The sequence below is a fragment of the Eptesicus fuscus genome, chromosome 11 (assembly GCF_027574615.1).
Source record: "Eptesicus fuscus isolate TK198812 chromosome 11, DD_ASM_mEF_20220401, whole genome shotgun sequence".
In the NCBI taxonomy this organism is placed as follows: domain Eukaryota; kingdom Metazoa; phylum Chordata; class Mammalia; order Chiroptera; family Vespertilionidae; genus Eptesicus; species Eptesicus fuscus.
Genome location: NC_072483.1, coordinates 32,441,952 through 32,461,260, shown reverse-complemented (window position 1 = coordinate 32,461,260; position 19,309 = coordinate 32,441,952). Strand labels below are relative to the sequence as shown.

Here is a 19,309-nt window from a genome sequence, read left to right as displayed (position 1 = left end):
ATATCTTGGTAAAGTAGCCATATGGTATAAGCATTTAAATAAGTTAAATTTTGCCATACTGGCATTTATAAGATATATATTACACAGTACATTGAGTTGTTTGAAATTTTCACTTCTACCTTCTTTGGCTCTCACAATGGGCAAAGAATACAATGAAGGCAGGTAATTTGGGGACCAGGGGGAAGTTGGTAGGGAATATGACATTTTGCCTTAAGAATAAAAAATGCCAGTCAGCTTTAGCACTGTTGACTGGCATTTTTAATGCAGGTAAAGTGATTTTTAGAAGTGTGGCATGCAATAGAAGAGTTTCTGGTCTTTAAAAAGTGCCTTGTAGGTCATTACAGCGATATCACAGAGAATAGCAGGGTGCTCGAGGAGAGTCAGGAAGTCCATGAGGTATTCTTTTCATTTTTTTTCTCTGAGTGTATATATAGTATTAAGATGCCTAGAAGTGGGATTCTGTTATACCCTCTGTTACAGGCACTTTACATTTATTGCTGTACTACAGCAACCACATACAGTACAGACAACCTCGAAATCTGTTTATATTAGTGTAAATAGAAAACTGTAGACAGTTTTCTAGTTTTCTCTGCAGGCATTTTTGGGGATATATCTGTAGTGCATTCTGCTTTGTATATAGGGGACAGCAGCACACCCCAGATTATCTGTGGGCTTTGGGGTCATTGTCTCTCAGTTGCCCAGTTGTATTTTGGCATCGATCCATCTTTCACGGCTGGGTAGAGACAAGGTTTCTTTGCATGACTTAACTTTGATCCCTCCCACTGTCTAAATATAATCTGGAACTTCTTGCTTCGGGATCAGCTTTCCCACAACCCAGCCATCCCTTGCTCTCTCCTATATATCGATTCACCATCAATGAAGATATGTTATCTGTCCTGGAGGTATTCTAAACTTTCCTGTATCCATTGTTCCCCAAACCACTAGTGTCTAAGTAGGTTCTCTAGTTCTTTGTTATCCTCTCATCACTGGCTTGATTCATAGATTGGTCTTTGCTCGTTAGAGAGTATTGTCAGAGCAAGACTGGCTTGCTGTGTATACAGCATACAAATGCCATAGTAAAGTTTTTAAAATTATACTGTATTTAATGCTTCTTAATTTTAGCTTCACATGCTGAAAAGTAGATTCAGAAAGATAAGAGAACTAGACTCTGCCAGCTCCTTGACCTAAAAAGTTAGATAGGGAAAGGATTACATGATATGAGTATTATCTTCCCATTACCAAAAATGGGTTACATTTTGGAGAGTACCAGTACAAATAGTTTCAGTTGGGGAAATATGTCAAGCCAAATTTATGTATGGTGTTTAACCTGAAGACATCTTTACATCCATAAAACCACAGACCACATTCCGTTTTTTTTCCTCGTGTTTACTTAAAAAATATAAACATTAGTTGTCTAAAGGAATTAGTAATGAGAAGTTTATCTTTACAAAATAAACCTGTTGAAATGGGCTTGAAAACATATAAAAATCATCAACTGTTGTGTGCTGACTTTGTGTAGATATAGACATAATAAAGAAAACACTTTTTTCAGGTTCTACTTATATAAAAATAAAACTTCAGTATCATCCTCCCTCAAAGGATGTGTGATAATTTTAAGATCCTGGTGGTGTAGTAAAGAAAGACCATTTTAAAACTTTGGATTCTAAAAAGTAACTGCTTCTATTAAACCCTAAAATTGTGTGTGTAATTGTAAAGAAATTGTGCCAGGATACAGATGGGTTAATTATGCAGTATTTCTTATCAATTGTCTAGCCCGGTATATTCTAAAAACTAAAGCTTCAATCTTTATGGTCTTTCCTGATAGGTAGTTTTTTGGTAGAAAATCCCCATAGTCTGTACTCAAGTGCCTAAAAGTGATTCTTGTTGATTTGTAAGTCCTCTAATAATTGTGTGTGTGTGCTTGGCTTACTGATAACACAGCCCTGAGAGTTTCTGATTCTCAATTTGTGCTTTATTTTAGTAAAAAGCCTTGAAATTGAAAATACCCAATCATAACCTTCAAAAAACCAGTGTAAGGAAACATGAGTGAACCCACTTTTCTCTTTCCTAATGCAAATATTTTGTGACCCTGATGTTAGTTAATGTGGGGACTAGAAAACTGAACTCTATTTCAGTTTTTAAAAATAGTTTAACACACAGAAAATTAAATTGTGTGTTGTAAAACCTTAGTAAAAGTTGGTTGCTTGTGTAAGAGTAGCCGCTTAATTCTCATATTCAGTAGTTAGCAGTTTTGAGTCATACATATCATTTAGATCTTAAACCATATTGTGTGTGGACACCAAAGTCCTCCTTCTCTTTAGATTCTACTTAGAAATCAGAGTTTTTGAAGCACCCTTTTATGTTTTTCATACATTGTTTCTATTTCTTTTTTTTTTTTTTTCCCATTGAGTATGACTGTAAAGTCTAGGGGCAAAGACTTGACTGTATTTTCAGTGAGTTACAATTACATTGTATTCATATTTTAAATCATCTTGCATGGAAAATGAAATGTGCGTATGATTTTAAATTACTGAAATGTATACTCTCTTATCTTCCCCCAAACTTCTAACGTCGGCGATATACAGACTTTCTCTAATAATTTTTGCTTGAAACTAGTTCTTTAGATTCAAATAGCCTTTTCTTACATTGTGATCCTTGAGGTGAGGTGATACCTGCAGAGCACTTTTAAAGATACTTTCTGGGTTAATGTTCAACATAACACATTGAGGAGGACAGTATAATTATGTCTAGTGAGGGCTCTTTTTGGTTGATAGAGATGAAAAAATGTATACTAATTTTTATTTGTGCTTAACGTACATTTTACTAATTATATTGATTTTAAATATGACAAATTCTTACAGATATTAATCTTCCTTATTGTATTTTCCTGGTGAAACCTACATGAAAATCTGTTCCAGCTAGTCTCTTTGTATAATTTCCCCTCCCCAGGTGAGCTCTATGTATGTCAACATAATTGAAATCGCATTTAATACAACAAACAACCTAGAAAACGTTTTCAAAATGTTTAGGTTTGTTTTATTTGAACTTCTAATATGGCAAAAGGTTTTGATTCAAAATTTGTATGAAAGAAGAGGCAGAGAATTTGTCTTGTCTCTTTATTATTTTATGAACTTGTGTTTCTCTGTGTCCTAGGAAGATTTTACACTCGGGAATGATGCAAAAAGTGATGCTCTTAGAGCATTTGGGTGCTTTCATGTCTTTTCAGTGCTGATGTGTTAGGTACCTAGGGAGATGATGCTTCAGGGCTTCTTGATAAGACAACTTCCTGGATGGTTGGGGGTATTTATGTTTGCGCTCAGGATGAGAGGGAGTGGTGGATTGGAGTAGGGACCTCTCCATTGGTTAAAGCAGTACAATCAGTTCTTTGCAAGTGTGTTACTTCATTATACTTCTAACAACATTCTCATATTCATAACTTCCTGAAATGTTTGGCTACGGAAATGTAAGGCTTTGGGTCAGGTGACCAGTAGTAGGACCTTGTTCATAATGAAATAAAGGAATGATACCAAGATATATTTGGGGGGAAATGATAAGATTTTACTGGAGAATTTCCATGTTTAATATGTACATTAACTTTTTTTAAAAGTTGCATGTTAACCTGGGAACACAGTATTGTCTCTATGCTTTACTGAGTAAAAAGAAAAAAGATTTGAGTTAAATTGTTACTCTGTTATATACTATTACGTATATCTTTTCTTTTAGAAAGGGCTAATTATAATTACTATTCACACGTCTGTGTTGTCAGTGTTTTTATTCTGATTTATTCTCTGAATGTGTGCATACTTGGTGATGGTAGTTCTGTTAACGGACTGGGATCAGCCAGGGCTATTGTAAAGGTGTGACGGTTGCATTATGCAAATGCAAAACCTTTTATGGAATGTAGTCAATTAATAGAGAGAGCATTCTGTCTTTTACTTCTGGAAATTTGAAGTAGACATGAACCTGCTATACAGTGGCCAGGCTATGTGATTAATTTGTCTTAAAATGTAAGGAAAGTCGAGTTATTTAAAATGTATATTACTAAAGTGAACATCCATAAGAATGATTGATAGTAAACAGAAGAAAAGTGAGGGAAAAAGGTTGAGGGAGAGGAGTCACCCACATGCACATGCTTATTTGAATATTGGTCTTTCTCCCTTTCACTAGAACGTAAGCTCCGAGGCCTAGTGACCATACTTGACCATAAGTGTTGTATTTACTAGTTTATATCCCTCAGTGATGAGTGCAGTGCCTGGTAACAGGTGTTCAATGTATATGTTGTGACGAATGAATGAATGAGTTATTAATATTTTTGGGGGGTTTCCCCGATGGATAGTTTTTCTTACCTATGTGATTATAGCATACTGCTTTATTTAATTCTTATCTCAATTCTTACTGAATTCTGCCTTTTTTTAAAAAAACTTACTTATTTTTAAAGCGAGCGAGAGAGAGAAACATCAATGTTAGAGAGAAACATTGATTGGCTGCCTCTCACACCCACCATAATCAGGGATCAAGCTGGTAACCTGGACATGTATCCTGACTGGGAATCAAACCGGCGACCTTTCAATGCACGGGATGACTCTCAACTAACTGAGCCACACCAGCCAGGGCTAATTCTGCCTTATATTAAAAGGGATTCAAGGTGATTATATGTTTTTCTCACTAATTCTTATGGTAGAAATCAGACTTATTTCCTTAAAAATGTCCTGAAAGCCCTAACTGGTTTGGTTCAGTGGATAGAGCTTCGGCCTGCAGACTGAAGGGTCCCGGGTTTGATTCTAGTCAAAGGCACGTGCCTGGGTTGCTGGCTTGATCGCCAGTAGGGGGTGAGCAGAAAGCAGCCAGTCAATGATTCTCACCATTGATGTTTCTCTCTCTCTCTTTCTCTCCTTTCCTCTCTGAAATCAATTTAAAATTTTATATATATATAAATATATATTGAATTCTGTATGGATGTGCATCTAGGAATGTTGGAAATGTACCAGAGTTTAATAAGCACCCACAGACATTGAAATAGGGCATGCTACAAACAGCGCTTCTGGAAAAAGATTTGAGTCATCTTCGTGATCCCTTATGCCCTCCTTTTTTTTAGTTTTCACATCTGAAATATCCTCCTTTTGTTAGTAAATAACCTTTGTCCCATGAAAAGAATGAGATTTTTTACAACATGAAATAGCCTCTGGTAGTCTTTTTTAATAGGTTCCTTATGACTGTACCTCCCTTTTGAAGACACCATGAGCTGGGCTGAGTGACCAGTCATTCACATCACTACATGCCTTACATTCTTGCAAAATCATCTGCTTCAAACTGATGAGATCTTTTTTAAATACTTCCAATGTTTGGATGCTCCTAGTATTTAGACTCCCAAATAATATTCTACTATATTTCCATTATTTTTTGTACATTCTGAAGAGAGATGAAGATAATTAGTAAAAGTTAATTCACTGATGCAATATCATTTGCAACCTCAAGTGCAAGTTTCAATGATTTTGATAGATCCCCATCACTTGATAATTTTACCACTTTTAAAGGACTCTTGAGCATAGATAATCTCCATTCAGATGGTTATTTTTAAATGATACAAGCAGAATGCAGTGAGAGGAAAAAGAGGTATTTTCGGTGGGTGAGTCAAGAGGCTTTGTAGAAGAGGTGGCACAGTAAGCCAGCGCTGGCCTGGGAGACGGCCTGGTGATGAACTTGGGCAGCCGCAGTGCACGCAAGGCTCTGTTCACATTTTCATAGGTGGGTGATGTTCTGTGGAACTGCATGTAAAACAAAAACATAAAATTAATGTTTTGTCTCTGTATTTTCTGTAAGTTCCTATGATATTACAGGGTGAAAACAAGGGCAGTTTAATGGAAATTAAATTTAATTTAAAATTTACATTGATCTTTAAATTTATTAATGTGTGTTCACTTTTTAAAAGTGGGAAGGTAATAGACAAAACATGGAAAAGATTGATTTACCTAGACAGAAAAAAATGATAACTTTAAAATGTTCTATGATCTTATTAGTATATGTAAATGTGTTAACACTTTGGCTTCATTTTAATAAAACTTAATGGATTTTAGAGAGTGGCACTCTTTTTTTTTTAAGAAAATGTAAAACCTTTTTGAGATTATAAAATCACCTACTTGTTTTTGTACTTGATGAATAAGAGCCAAATTAAAATTTATAGTTTAATGAGCTACTTTATTAATATATTTGCTAGAGAAGAACATTACTTTAATAAAATGTATGGCATAAGTTTACAAATTTTTATGGTGAATATGGCTTTAAACTATTTCGTTTTTATATTACTACTTAATTAAGTAACAAAGTCATTTTATTCAGACAAATCATTTGCTATCCCTAAAATGAATATGATCCCATCCATGAAAAAGTAAAGTTGACATATGAGTAAAAGTCCGACGGGAACTACAGTAAGTGGTTAACAGTGGCATTCTATAGGGAATTGGATTGCGGGAATGCAAAGTCTAACTTTTATGCCAGTTATGAAAATGACTTAGTTGTAATTTAAATTTTTATATTTTTATTTAATAAATTAATAGTTAAATTGTTATGGTTAGTATCAAATTAATTATAATTAAACAATGCTAGTCATAATTTGGATAGTAAGTATAAGACATAAATATATCTAATGAATAATGAATGTAAACAAATTAAAATTTTCTAGTGTGACAGTATCAAAATTATAATTAACATGTTTGAATATTAGAAAACAAGCTAACACTTTAAACATTAGTAATGTATTAAAATTAAAACAACTTTTACTTTAAAAGATGATTCAGGAAATTCATGCCAACTTTCTTTTGATTAAGTTGCCAACAGGTAGAGTGTAAAAGTGATGCCTTTCTGAATACCATGGCTGTAAACAAGCATATATTCTGTTCCTGCTGTGTGAAAAGGAGCCAGGTGTAAGAGTGTCTGATTCAAGGGCAGAGCGCTGATGATATCATTTCCATAGACAGTGCACTGCAGCTGGCTCTGTCAGTCTATGAAGAGCTCACTTAAAAAAGACCATGAAGTAATTTGCAATTCAGGGCCAGTATTTTAAAGGAAATGAGCTGGAAGTCTACTCATTAAAGTCAAAGGAAAACTTGTGCTTTTTTTTTAAAAAAAAAAGTATTTTTGTTTCTTCAAAGTGTAATCATACCAGCTTGCTTATTAGCCCATTAGGGATTCAGGAAAAGGTGACAGTGTTATGTATTTTCCTTTTTAAAAAAGTTTTTTGAAGGAAGACCTAGGGGAAGAAATTATACAGGTCTCTGGAATTTAAACCCACATTGTTAATTTCATTTAAGACACTTAAGAAATGGGTTGCAGAGAGATTTATTAGTTGTCTGTTCCCTCACAGTGTCAGGCTGACCAACGGGTAAGTACATGAGTCCAAACAGCAAGAAAGCAGAGTCAGAATTCCCACCCTCCTTGGGCTCACAGGAAGCACAAATGACGTGAGTAGCATACAGTGCACCAATAACCTGGCCAAAACCCATTAAGTGCATATCTGGTTTCCTTATGACAATACTTTAGCTACAAATGATTTGTTGATATGTGTGTATCTCCTCACTCCCCTTGTCTAGTGTCCCAAAATATATCCTTTGGCTTCCTATATATATACAACAGCATAATAAAATTCAACAGAGTACCTACAAAGTCTTAGAAACTGCTAGGGGTCAGGGATGTAGAGAATGAAACTATGTATGTTCCTAGGTTGCTTAATCTGGTAGGAAAGATCTATAAACAAATAGCTCGTGCTGTGTTAATAACATCACATGTAGGTATTTCTGCTTTTAGTCATAAAATTTCTGACCTGTGTACTCTTGGAATGGCCCAAAGATCTGTAAGAAATAAATATGGCTCAGCCGGTGTGGCTCTGTGGTTGAACATCGACCTATGAACAAAGAGGTCACTTGGATTTCCAGTCGGAGCATATGCCCAAGTTGTGGGCTCGATCTACAGTGGGGGGCATGCAAGAGGCAGCTGATCAATGATCTCTCTCATCATTGATGTTTCTATCTCTCTCTGAAATCAATGAAAATATATTTTAAAAATAAATAAAAATGTACTTCTTTAAAAAAAATATGTGTCAGAGCATCTCTCCCTTTCATTAGTAAGTTTGGTTTCATATTTGTGCCTATTGACTTCTCTTTCACCCCTGTATGGTGGGCATTCCTCAAGAGATGCCATTACTCTGCTACGCCAAGTCATTCAGGGTTTTACCAAGCCTCTCCAGCCCTGACCTTTTAGACTCATGTTACCTGTAGATTTATATTGCCTGTGTGATTGTTCAGATGATGTCTGAAATGTGATGTGTATGTCAGAAAGAATTCATCTCACCTACCTCCCACCTCCTGCTGCTTCCCAGTTTCCCATATTCCAGTGCCATTGATCTCTTAGTCCTGCAAAGTAACAACCTTCTTAAGTAGCATGGCCTCTCCTTTTTCCCCCTTCCTCTCGCCCTTCCACCTTTGTTACCAGCATCAGTGTTTCTTTCCTTCTTTCAAACTTCAAACTTTTGGAAGGTTCTCCTGGTTTGAGCTCAAAACTCTATTCCTTCGAAGAGTCTCTTCTTTCAAAATGTAACTGGATTAGTATTAAATAAGTTTATTTAATACTAATCAGTTATATTTTTACAAAATGAAGTATATCAAATGTTATTTTTAAAAGACAGTTTTAGCAGAACAATAGCCACATTATTTCAAATGGATGTTTGCTAACATTTAAATTAATGTGTATTTACATTTTTTAAATTCCCTGTCCACTCAACAATAGTGATATTAAAATTAAGTCTTTGTTTGAAAAGTATGTAGATAAGGAACATCTATTTAGAGAATTTCTAGTAATCCAGACCTTCAGTCTTCCTTCCTTCAAATACTGCAACTATACAAATAAGCCTTTTGAATTTTAAAGTTTACAAGATCCAAGAAATATAAAAGGATCAGATGCTACTGAGTTTAACAGAATTTTCTACAGATTTACCTATTTACCTATAAACCAATATGTTTTTTTGTGTTATATTCTTCTTAACAACTTTTCTTTACAACAAAATAAGCCAGAGATTCCTTGAAGTTGTTTATTTCTCCCATAATTGTTCAGGGCGGGTGTTCAAGTTTGATAGCCAGGTCCTTTCATCTGTGGCTCCACCATCCCCCAGGCCTTGCTGCCATCTGCATCGAACTTGAAGAGGACAGAGTACGGAGGAGGTGTGTCTGCTGCTTAAAGATTTCCGCCTGAGAGTGGCATGCCTTTCTTCTGCTCCCATTCCATTGGCGAGAACTAGGTACATGGCCACCCCAAGATGCAACGGAGGCTGGGGAATGCCATTCCTGGCTGGGCTGCTACTTACCACCGTATCAACCGATGGAAAGAGTAGGGTTAGGTGGACCACTGCTTTATGTCGTGTAGAGTGTTGGGACAAGTTCACAAATAATTACCTCACCATAGTAGAGAATGCATTTAACTTGGTTAACTCAGACTGGGGGTGCACTGGGAGGGTAGGGGACAGATCAAGAAGGGCTTTGGGGAGGAGGTGGCATTTGAGCTATGTCTTGAAGAGTATAAGCTAACCAGGTGAAGAAGAAGGAAACGATTTTAGGCAGAGAAAACATGCGAAAGATCAAGTATTAAAGAATATTGTGTGTTGGGGGCACAGAAGTAGCGTAATATAAGTGGATTGTATTGGGAGTCGTGGTAAGATGAGCCATAAAATGTGGCTAAAGAGCCTTTAGATTCTAAGGAAAAATCTCTTTGTATTCAAGAGATTTTTAGAATATAGAATCCACAGGTTTGGGATGAGATGCAGCTAGCTAGCCCATGAGAAGTAGCAAGGTCATTGAGGGTCTGGAGCCATCACGTGACAGGAGAGGGAATAGCAAGTACAAAGGCCGCAAGTGGGATGGGTTGGTGTGTTGGAGGGAAACAGGCTTGTGGCTGGAATGTATGTGGGAGATGAGGTCTGAAAGGTGAGAGACCACATCACCTAGTGCCTTTTAAACCATGGGGGAGATTTTGGATTTTATTCTAAATCCAGTGGAAAGTTCGTGGAAGAGTTTAAGCATGGGAGTGACTTCATTCTGTAGTAAATGCAAGTATTTGCATTTATAAATATATTCTGACCCTACTTCCCAAAATGTAACTTTTTCTAAATGGTCTGTGTCAATGTAGTGTGTTAGTATGGAACTCATTATTTTAGAGTGACACTGACATGTTCACTTGAATTAATATTCTTAGCTGCCTCATGGTGAGAACAAGTTCGCATGCAACAGGAAGGGAAAGAACAGGTACATGGAGAGAAGGGAATGGGAAAATGCCAAATAATTTTATTTTTAATAAACATGTTAGGTATGGTTTTGCAAAAGCCAAGCCAAGATTCAGTGTTGGGGGAAGTCCCCAAAGACAGCTTCCCTCTCATGTAAGATAAGGGCATCATTCCCCCCAAAGTCTGGACCCTGATTCTCTTGGAGGCTTTGGAAGGTGCTGTCCCAACAACTCCATGCAGAGATTCTGGGAAGAGTTTAAGGAAAGTTCAAGGGAATTGCAGATTAGAAAACTGCTTCTAAATAAGAATCTGGGACATGATCTGAAAATGTACCAGAGTGTCTCCTCAAGCACCTAACTTAACACACAGAAGGTACTCCTCCTTGCACACGTGAGGGTCTTGTAACACTTCAATGGGCAGCTCAGGATTCCTCCCCTTAACCCACCTTCAGCAAACAACCTTGTTTCATAATTTTAAAAAATGAAGACTATAGAGTGTGAACTTCTTGATTTTTGTGTCCTCATGTCTACCCCTATTTAAAAAAAAAGAGAAAATATACTAAAAGTTTCAACTATATGCTCCCTTTTAAAAAAAAATATTTTTATTGATTTCAGAGAGGAAGGGTGAGGGGGAGAGAGATAGGAACATCAATAATTAGAATCATTGGCTGCCTCCTGCATGCCCCCTCCTGCAACCCAGGCATGTGCCCTGACCAGGAATCAAACCATGACCCCCTGGTTCATAGGTTGACGCTCAACCACTGAGCCATGCCGGCTAGGCTAAATGCTCCCTTCTTGATACCACCTATCACTTCCCTTCCCTTGTCAATGTGAGAAAACTTTACAGTATTTCTAAAACATGAGTTCACACGAACTATTTGTAAAGAACCTTGATCAATAACTTGCATTCTATACAAAAATAAACTCTGAATGAGATATAGACCTAACTGTAGAACATAGAACTATAGCAATTCATTAAAAAACATACAAGAAAGACTTTGTGACCTTGGGATAGACAAAGATTTGTTAGGTATGTTACCAAAATATGAGCAATAAAAGAAAAATGGCAAGTTGAGTTTCATCAAAATTGAAAACTTCAAAAGATGCTGGTAACAGAATGAAAAGATAAGCCACACACTGGGACAAAATATTTGCAAATCACATATCTTGTATATAATATACAAAGACTATACAGAGAGCTCAAAACACAAGGAAATAAACAACTGCATTAAAAAGTAGGCAAAAGGAAAAAAAAAAAGTAGGCAAAAGGTCTGAACAGACAGTTCACCAAAGTAGATACACAGATGACAAACAAGCACATGAAAAGATGCTCAGCAGCATTAGTCATTAGGAAAATGTAAATTAAAACCACAAGGAATCACTATTAAAAAGATTGACTCAGCAAGTGTTGGCCAGGTTGAGGAGGAACTGGACCTCATACACTGGTGAGAATGTAAAATAATACAACCACTTATCTGTTTCTCAAAAAGTTAAGCCTACACTTCTATGACTCAGCCATTTCACTACTAGTTATTTATCTACGTAAAGTAAACACAAGCCCATATAAAGACTTGTACACAAAGGTTCAGAGCAGCTTTTTTGTAATAGTCCAAAACAGGAAACCATGTACTTCAGCAGATGCGTGGATAGACAAATTGTGTTATAACCAGATAACATATAGCATAAAATGAAATACAACTCAGCAATAAAAAGGAATGAACTATTTAAATGCACAACATGCATGAGTCACAAAGTTATTATGCTGAATGTAAACCAGACACAAAAGATTACAGATCAGTAGTTGCTTGGGAAGGGGGAACGGCAGGCATGGGAAGTGGGATTACAAGGTGGCATGAGGAGACTTTGGATGATGGAGATACTAATTATTTTTATGGTGATGATGGTTTCATGAATGTATACCCATGTCAAAACTTATCAAATTGTATCCTTAAATATGTGCAATGCATTATTATATGTCAATTATACGTTCATTAACGTATTTGTGTGTTTTTAAAGGCTACATAATGTTCAATTCCATTAATATGATATTTGTGCAAAAGTACATATATAGGGACAGAAAACATATCAGTGGTTTCCAGGAGCTAACTAGGGGTGAAGGAGGGCTTAACCACAAAGTGGCATAGGGGACACTTTTGGAATGATGGAACTGTTTTATATTTTGACTAGTGTCCTGGTGCACGGATCCGTGCACATTGAAAGGAAATTAATTAGAAGAAATATTTTAATATCGCTGTTCGTCCTTTCTCCATAACAGAAGTGTCAACCAAATTCATGATCAACAATGACAGATGGAAACAGACCTGTGTGATTGGCACCAGCGACAGCTTTATATGTATTGCACATGCGCGAGTCAACTTAGCCTTTTATATATAGAGAATAAACTTGCTTAATTAGACCTGCTTTCTGATTTAGCTAAACTTTTTCCAACCCAGTGAAGCACCTCAACTTCTCTTTCAGGTAGTTGTCAGCAACACAGCAGTAAATATCAACACGAAGCAGAATATTATTTTAGATCACGCAGGGAGAACAAAGGGTAAAATATTTAACTGCAGCAGTGTTTGACTATATTCTGTACAGTGAGCAAACCTGAAGTCATTTTCAAGTTTCACCATTTCTTCTTTTCAGTTGGGTCAAGTTTCTAAACTTTCTAAATCTCCATTTTCTGGCTAATGAAAAGAAAATAGGATTCCACCAACTCTCCTATCTACCTACTCCAGGACTTATGTGAAGATCAAATGAGATGGAAGCACAGGAAAACACTTCACAAAGATTTGGTTGAACTGTAAAATGTTTGCACCTGGCTATAAAGGAAGTCATGTTCCTGGGCTGAAGAAACTCCAAGGAGGCTAGTCACTAAGAGGAAGCTGGGCGTTGCTACGTGATGTCATTACCCAGCGCCCACAGCAACTGTTTCTGGCTGGACTGGGCTGTGGGCTATATTTTGTGCCATGGGGTCTCGGCAGTGTTGGCTGCGATTTGGTGGGGTGTCGCTCCAGGGTGGTGGCAGGGCCTGTGTCCCACTTGGGGGAAGCCAAGTGTTGCTTTGTAGGCACTAGGTCCGCAGTGCCGTTTCTCTGTAAATGGCCATTGTGCATCATGGCAGCTCCTGCATTGAGCTTCTGCCCCCTGGCCAGTGCGCATCATAGCTACTGGTTGGGGGGGAAGGACGGACACTTAGCCTTTTATATATATAGATTGTAGTAATGGTGACATAACTATATACATTTCTTACAATTCATAGGACTGTGTACAAAGAGGGCTAATTTTACTGTATATAAATTATACCTTAAATTTAAAAGTAGAAAGTTAAATGATTCTATGGACACCAACATTGTTTTTATTAAAATTCTATATAGTATATATATAAAATCAAGTATATTTGAGTCATGTTTATTACTTATACGTATATGTAAACCAAAATACATAAATCAAAATTTTTAAAGCTACAAATTAAATGCCATTCAAATAAGCATTAAAATAATTCAATAAGATGGGCAATGTTATTTTGCTGAAAACAACATTTGTGAGTGTGGAATCTTTCTCTGAGACCACCTTCCTAGCCACCCCCGTTACCCAGCACAGAATGCACTCTCTCTCAAGTCCTAGCTCCCCTCCCGATGGTCCTTCCCTTCTCCTACCTGCCTTCTCCTATATCCTCACAGCCACCCCCACTCCCCCCAAGGTTCCAGCTGCAATTGTGTCTCAGCCTCAGGTATTAGTTGCCAATCATGTTCGGCTCCCCATAGGTCAGTTAGACAAGGGAAAAGGGAGCTTCTGATCCTAAAACTGGAAAAGGAGGAAGAGAAAGCCATTTCATGGGTTTGACCTGAGAACAGAAAATCTGAAAACAAACTGGGAAGGTAATACACCTGCTGGCACAACCCTTTTCCATATGCTGAGAAATCTGTCTCTGTCATAGGACAGAAGGACCCCTTCTGTTACCTGAGTCTTGAGTGGGCAAAGGGTCGGGCTGGGGGTGGGGAGGAGGTGGCGGCGGGAGTCTCACCGTGTGAAACCTGTTGTCCTCTTCTAGCCTCTGAACCACTTGGAGACAGAGGACTTAAAGTACAGCCTCTTACTAATCTTTGTGTCCTCAGAACCTTGCAATACTTGACATATGTCATCCAATCAATGAATGACTAAATGACTAAATGAATGAATCAATCAAATCCATTCAGTCATGATTAATTGAAAAAGACTCAATGATTAAATGGTACAACCCAAATACAACTTAATTTTCACCTTAATTAATTTATCAGTAGGTGTGATGGGCATCTGCTTCATGCATCAACCCTTACTAACAACACCCAGTAGATGTTTATCTGTTCTAGATGCCCTATTATCTGGAAGAGGCTTTGGGGACTGAGCATCACACAGTTTCCTGTCCAACTTATATGACTAAAGAGCTTTAAAAGTCCACACGTTTTTATAATAGAAGGTACAGCCTCCAATCTTGGGCAAGTTGGATAATCTCTCTAAGACTTGATTTCTTCAGCAGCAAAATGGGGGTAATAATAACAACTTAATAGAGTTCACATGAGGATTAAACAAGGCAGGACATGTAGAGCCTGGCCCAGTGCAGGCCACAAAGTAATAGCAACTGTTGACTATTTCTCCGCCGCCGCCTCCTGCTCCTCCTGGTACTACTGCGACCACCACCACAGCCTTTGCTAGTATTTTTGCTTCCTGTTTCCCACTGAGGTGTGAGTGTAGCTTTATTGGAGGAAGTTTTCTGAGCTCTTACCGTTCTGTCCCTTAAGCTCCCTTAAGGAGAATACAAGGAATTGCCATCTGGCATTATTTCACTTGAGGTCTCCCTAGGAAACGGTTGCTTCTTATTTAAAGTTAGATACAATGAATTTGAATAACGTACCATCTCCTGGGCACACACAGTTTGTCCTTTAGAGAGAAAAAATAAATAACCACCTTATTCTCAGGAGGAGAAGTGGCACTAAGTTAGAACACACTTTTTGGTCATACAAACCAAAGAGTTTTTTCTCGAATTGCTAGTCTTCTAGGTAAAGAGGATTTCCAAAAGTGAGAGGAGAAGCGGGTGGTGCTGGGAGGGGAACTTTGACCTGCCCTTGGACCCTCTGTGCAGGGGAGTTGGAGTAGGCTGGGGGCGGGGAGGCGTCTGCCAGCTTGCAAGCTGGACTCAGTTGTGAATTGTCTGCCCATTCCTTACTGGTTGTATGACTTGCAGCAAATGATCCTCTTAGCCACCTCTTTTAGCGTTGCTTTTCTTCCTAAATGGAAAATAACATCTACTTCCTATGAGGATTAAGTGAGGGCATACAAATGTGGAGGGAAAAAGTGTAATTTAAAAACCCAATTTCAGATGCTTCCACATGAAAGGGCCTCAACAGAGGAAAAGGCATCCTTTCGTTCAGGAAAGGGTGTCCCTGGGCATCTACTTGTGAGAGGCAAAGTCCCAAACCCCCATCTGGATGGGAGAGGTTGAGATAAAGTGAGTAGCAAAGGTAACTTCCTCTTAATAGTGAAGTTAATGGGACTTGTACGTTTTCTCCTGGAGGCCCAAGAAAAGGAGTTTGGACTGGGGAACTAGAGGAGAAAGAGATGGGAACGGCCCAGAGTGCTCTTCGGCGACAGGCATGCTGGGTAATGAAGCGAAGGCTGCCTGTCCAGGTGCTCGGGTGTTTTGTTACCCTCTCCCGTGACTGGGGAGCTTCAGGCCTTCTTTAGGCTTGTGTTAGCGCCGCCTTAGGGGATCAGGGAAGTCATATTCGCAGCAGCTGGGGCAGCCACAGGACAGGGAGAGGGGATCAAGTACTGAGTCTAGATTAGGGAGCAGGAGCGAGGGCTGAGGAACCACTAGGAAAATGTAACGTCCTCTCCGGTGCTCCTCAGAAATGATAGGGAGGGAGCTGGACTCTCCTAGTCATTCAGCAATTTGCATCTTACTGTCTTTGTATTCCGTGCAGCCCCCAAAGCTGGAGGACTTAGGGACACTCAGCACTTTCTGCTGCTGCCACCTTAGAACAAGCTGGCCCCACCGCTAGCCTGGATGACTGGCTGCATTGCTTCTTAACTAGTTTCTCTGCATCTGCGATGGTCCCTTCCAACCCATTCTTGACACAGTTGCCAGAAGAACCCATTTTAAGCATAAGATAAGTAAGTCATTACCCTCCATTGGTTTTCGCTTTTACCTTGAATGAAATTCCAGTCTTTATCTTGACCGAAAGGGCCTGCACGATCCGCCCCTGCTTCCCTGAGCAGCTGCACATGTGCCCAATGGCCCCTCACTGATGGTGCCCAGGACCCGCAGGGTCTGTCCACCCCCCTTTCCTTCTGAAGTCCTCCCTCCCCCTGGTCTTTGCATGTCTGGCTCACTCTACTTTCAGTCTTAACGCCAGTGTCACTTTCTTGGTGGACCTTCCCGGACACTAAACAGATCTCACCCTGTGACCTTTGTTATTATCTGTCGAAACACCCTGGCTGTTTCATCGTCACATTGATCCAGTTTTGTGATTATGCATCTTTTTGCTTTCGTATTTACTATCTGTATCCACGGGGACAAAGGCTTTGATTCTTTCACAAACCCCACCATGCACCTAACACCTGCTTTAGTGCCCAATCCCTAGGAGACCCTCAATAAATATTTGAAGGATTGAATTTTAATGAGATATTTTTGTGCCATTAGGGTAAGAAATGTCCAAACCTGTAGATAATTTTCATAAGAGTTTATTTGAGCCAAACTGATGACATGCCAGGAGCAAGATCTCAAAGGCTTCAGAGAATTAAATTTTGCAGCCTCTTTTGTGGATTTGAAATTAAGGATGGGAGAAAGCAAGGCAGGATTGGATTACAGGATAGCTTACACGATTATGTGCTCTCTTGAGGGTTAATACCCCCTTCAAGGTGTTACTTCTGGTATTTCAAAGGTGTGTTAAACAAGATGCACACAAAAAAATGGGTAGAGCTGGCTTAAAAGCTTTCACTAAAGAACTTGTAGGCCTAGGTGGGGTGAGGGCCTGTGCTGGGTGGGGGGAGGAGGTGGGAGTGGGAGGGAAGAAGTCAATAGGGAGAAGAGGAGACTTACATAATACTTTCAACAATAAAAATTCAAAAAGAGAGAGAGAGAAAGAGAGAGAAGTTACAGGCCTCAGGCATGACTCCCCTTGGTGACCTGCCCAGTTAGGAATTTGTGATCAAATCACCCTGTGAGGTTACTTTCATAGGACTCTTTGTTCCTCCACAGTACTGTCTTCAAAATTTGTTTTGAATTTTACAGTTAGAGTACATCTCAATCTGAATTAGATGCATTTTAAGTTCTCAGTAGCCACATGTAGCTAGTGGCTGCTGCACAGGACAATGTAAGGCTAGAGCATACTAGTGCTCAATAAATGGTGGCTGTGAAATAATAAAAATCCTGCAAAGCTTCATAGAAAGAAAGGCTGATTTTGAGAGCTGAGGGGAAGAGCTTACCCCCTAGCCAAGTCCACAGACTGAGTCTTCATTCACCTGCTGGCATCTGGAATGGCAATGAGATCTTGTCCGCCCTGGATGGATGAGGAAGGCCACCAGACCAGACATGAGGTGGCTATCTATGCCTTCCAGACTCCCACAGAGAGTGGACAGCAGAGGACACCCAGAGGACACCAGGCTTAGGTCGGGAAGGCCTCTGTCATTGGTTGATACGTGTATGCGCCCCGACTAGAATCAAACCCGCAACCTTGGTGTACCCTGTCAACGCCTAACTGAGCTACTCAGCCAGGGCCCCATTGGAGGTCTCTTGGGGTTTGTCGGTGGCACAATATGTAAAGTGGATTTTTTTCTTTCTATAAAACTTCCTTCAGCTAATTTGTGGCCAATGTGCTTCCAGTTGGGAAGCTAGAACAAGCCTAACTAGCGAGAATGAAGAGTTTTACCCAGGTTTCTAGTTAGGATATTGTCTTCGGAAAAGTGACTTCTAGAAGTGAGCCACTCACTAGGTAACATGCACCATCGTATCCATGGCACAGTGCTTGGAAGAAAAATCCGTTATGGATATGTAAAACCCGGTTTTGATACTCTGAGAGTAAAATGTGTATAGTGCACAGGGATAAGCCACTTACTCTGGTATCCAAAGCAAGAACCGTCTCCTGCACACATGTTACTATGAGTTCCTGCATCAGAGGGACAAAAAGTCAATTAGTGCCCAGTCACCAAGCTCTTACACAGCAGTCTGGGTGGTGAATTCTAAATTGTCTTGCCCAGAGTCCCCAAGACGTCAGTGGGGGTCTGTAAGCAGGAGGGCATTTGGAGTACTTAAGGAAGAATTCTGCTGTGCAGATCTGAGAGCCCCGCCTACAGCTCCGAATGAACAATTTTAACATTTTGGCTTCTCCAGATAAGGAAGACCCCTCCCCGCCCAACACACACACACACACACACACACACACACACACACTTCAAAGAATATCTGCCGGTAGTATTTAGTTGGAGATCCATGACTTACCAAAGGTCCAGTAATTTTGGTGAGAGATTTGCAAGGCAAGGCTGAGGAAGGTAAGGGAATGTTTCCCCAACACTAAAAAGTCGGCTAATTTGATGAACTATCAGCTGCTGTTTGACAACAAACAGAAGCACACCATGAAAGCACAACTGTTCCTTTTCAACTGTATTAATAGAAAAATCTGGTAAACAAGAATGATTAGTACAAGAATGTTCTACCAAGTAGATCCAATTTCTCCAAGGAAACTGCAGGCTCTCGCATTGAAAACAAAAATGAGTCATCATTGTATCACTGATTATTTTAAGAGATTTTATAAAGCTTAAAGGATAGAGTCAAATGAGTCCTTTGTATGTCTTTTTTGGCCCCTTAAAATATTTGGAATAAAAGTTACAGATATATTACTAATGAAGTAAAACATTAAAATATAATTAAAGATTCTTAGGGGTCCTTTGTCAATTTTATTTATCTTCTTCCCCTAAAAGTAAACTGTATGATGTCTTAGTTACATGCATATTTTCTGCTTGCTACGTATATGTATACATAGATGAAATATAGCATTGCCTTTGGGTA

At 38.9% G+C, this 19,309-nt stretch overlaps 1 protein-coding gene and 1 long non-coding RNA gene across 5 annotated transcripts in view; one reads left to right on the top strand and one right to left on the bottom strand.

The window, feature by feature from the left end:
• The window catches only part of ARL5A (ADP ribosylation factor like GTPase 5A), a 39,824-nt gene extending 26,197 nt beyond the window's left edge, over positions 1 to 13,627 (top strand). The window contains exon 7 of one of the 4 annotated variants that reach the window (XR_008557379.1): positions 12,910 to 13,627. The gene's annotated coding sequence lies outside the window, so the exon portion shown is untranslated. Of the gene's footprint in view, positions 1 to 6,824; positions 6,849 to 7,360; positions 7,982 to 12,538; positions 12,680 to 12,909 lie in introns of those variants that run through there. The other 3 variants (XR_008557377.1, XR_008557378.1, XR_008557380.1) reach the window with 3 other exon arrangements.
• LOC129150665 (uncharacterized) lies at positions 5,155 to 18,907 on the bottom strand. The gene is made up of 3 exons (XR_008557381.1): positions 18,743 to 18,907; positions 18,360 to 18,410; positions 5,155 to 5,765 (listed from the first exon to the last, which is right to left on the bottom strand). It is a non-coding gene; the product is annotated as an uncharacterized LOC129150665 (long non-coding RNA).
• Between the last annotated feature and the right edge of the window lie 402 nt (positions 18,908 to 19,309).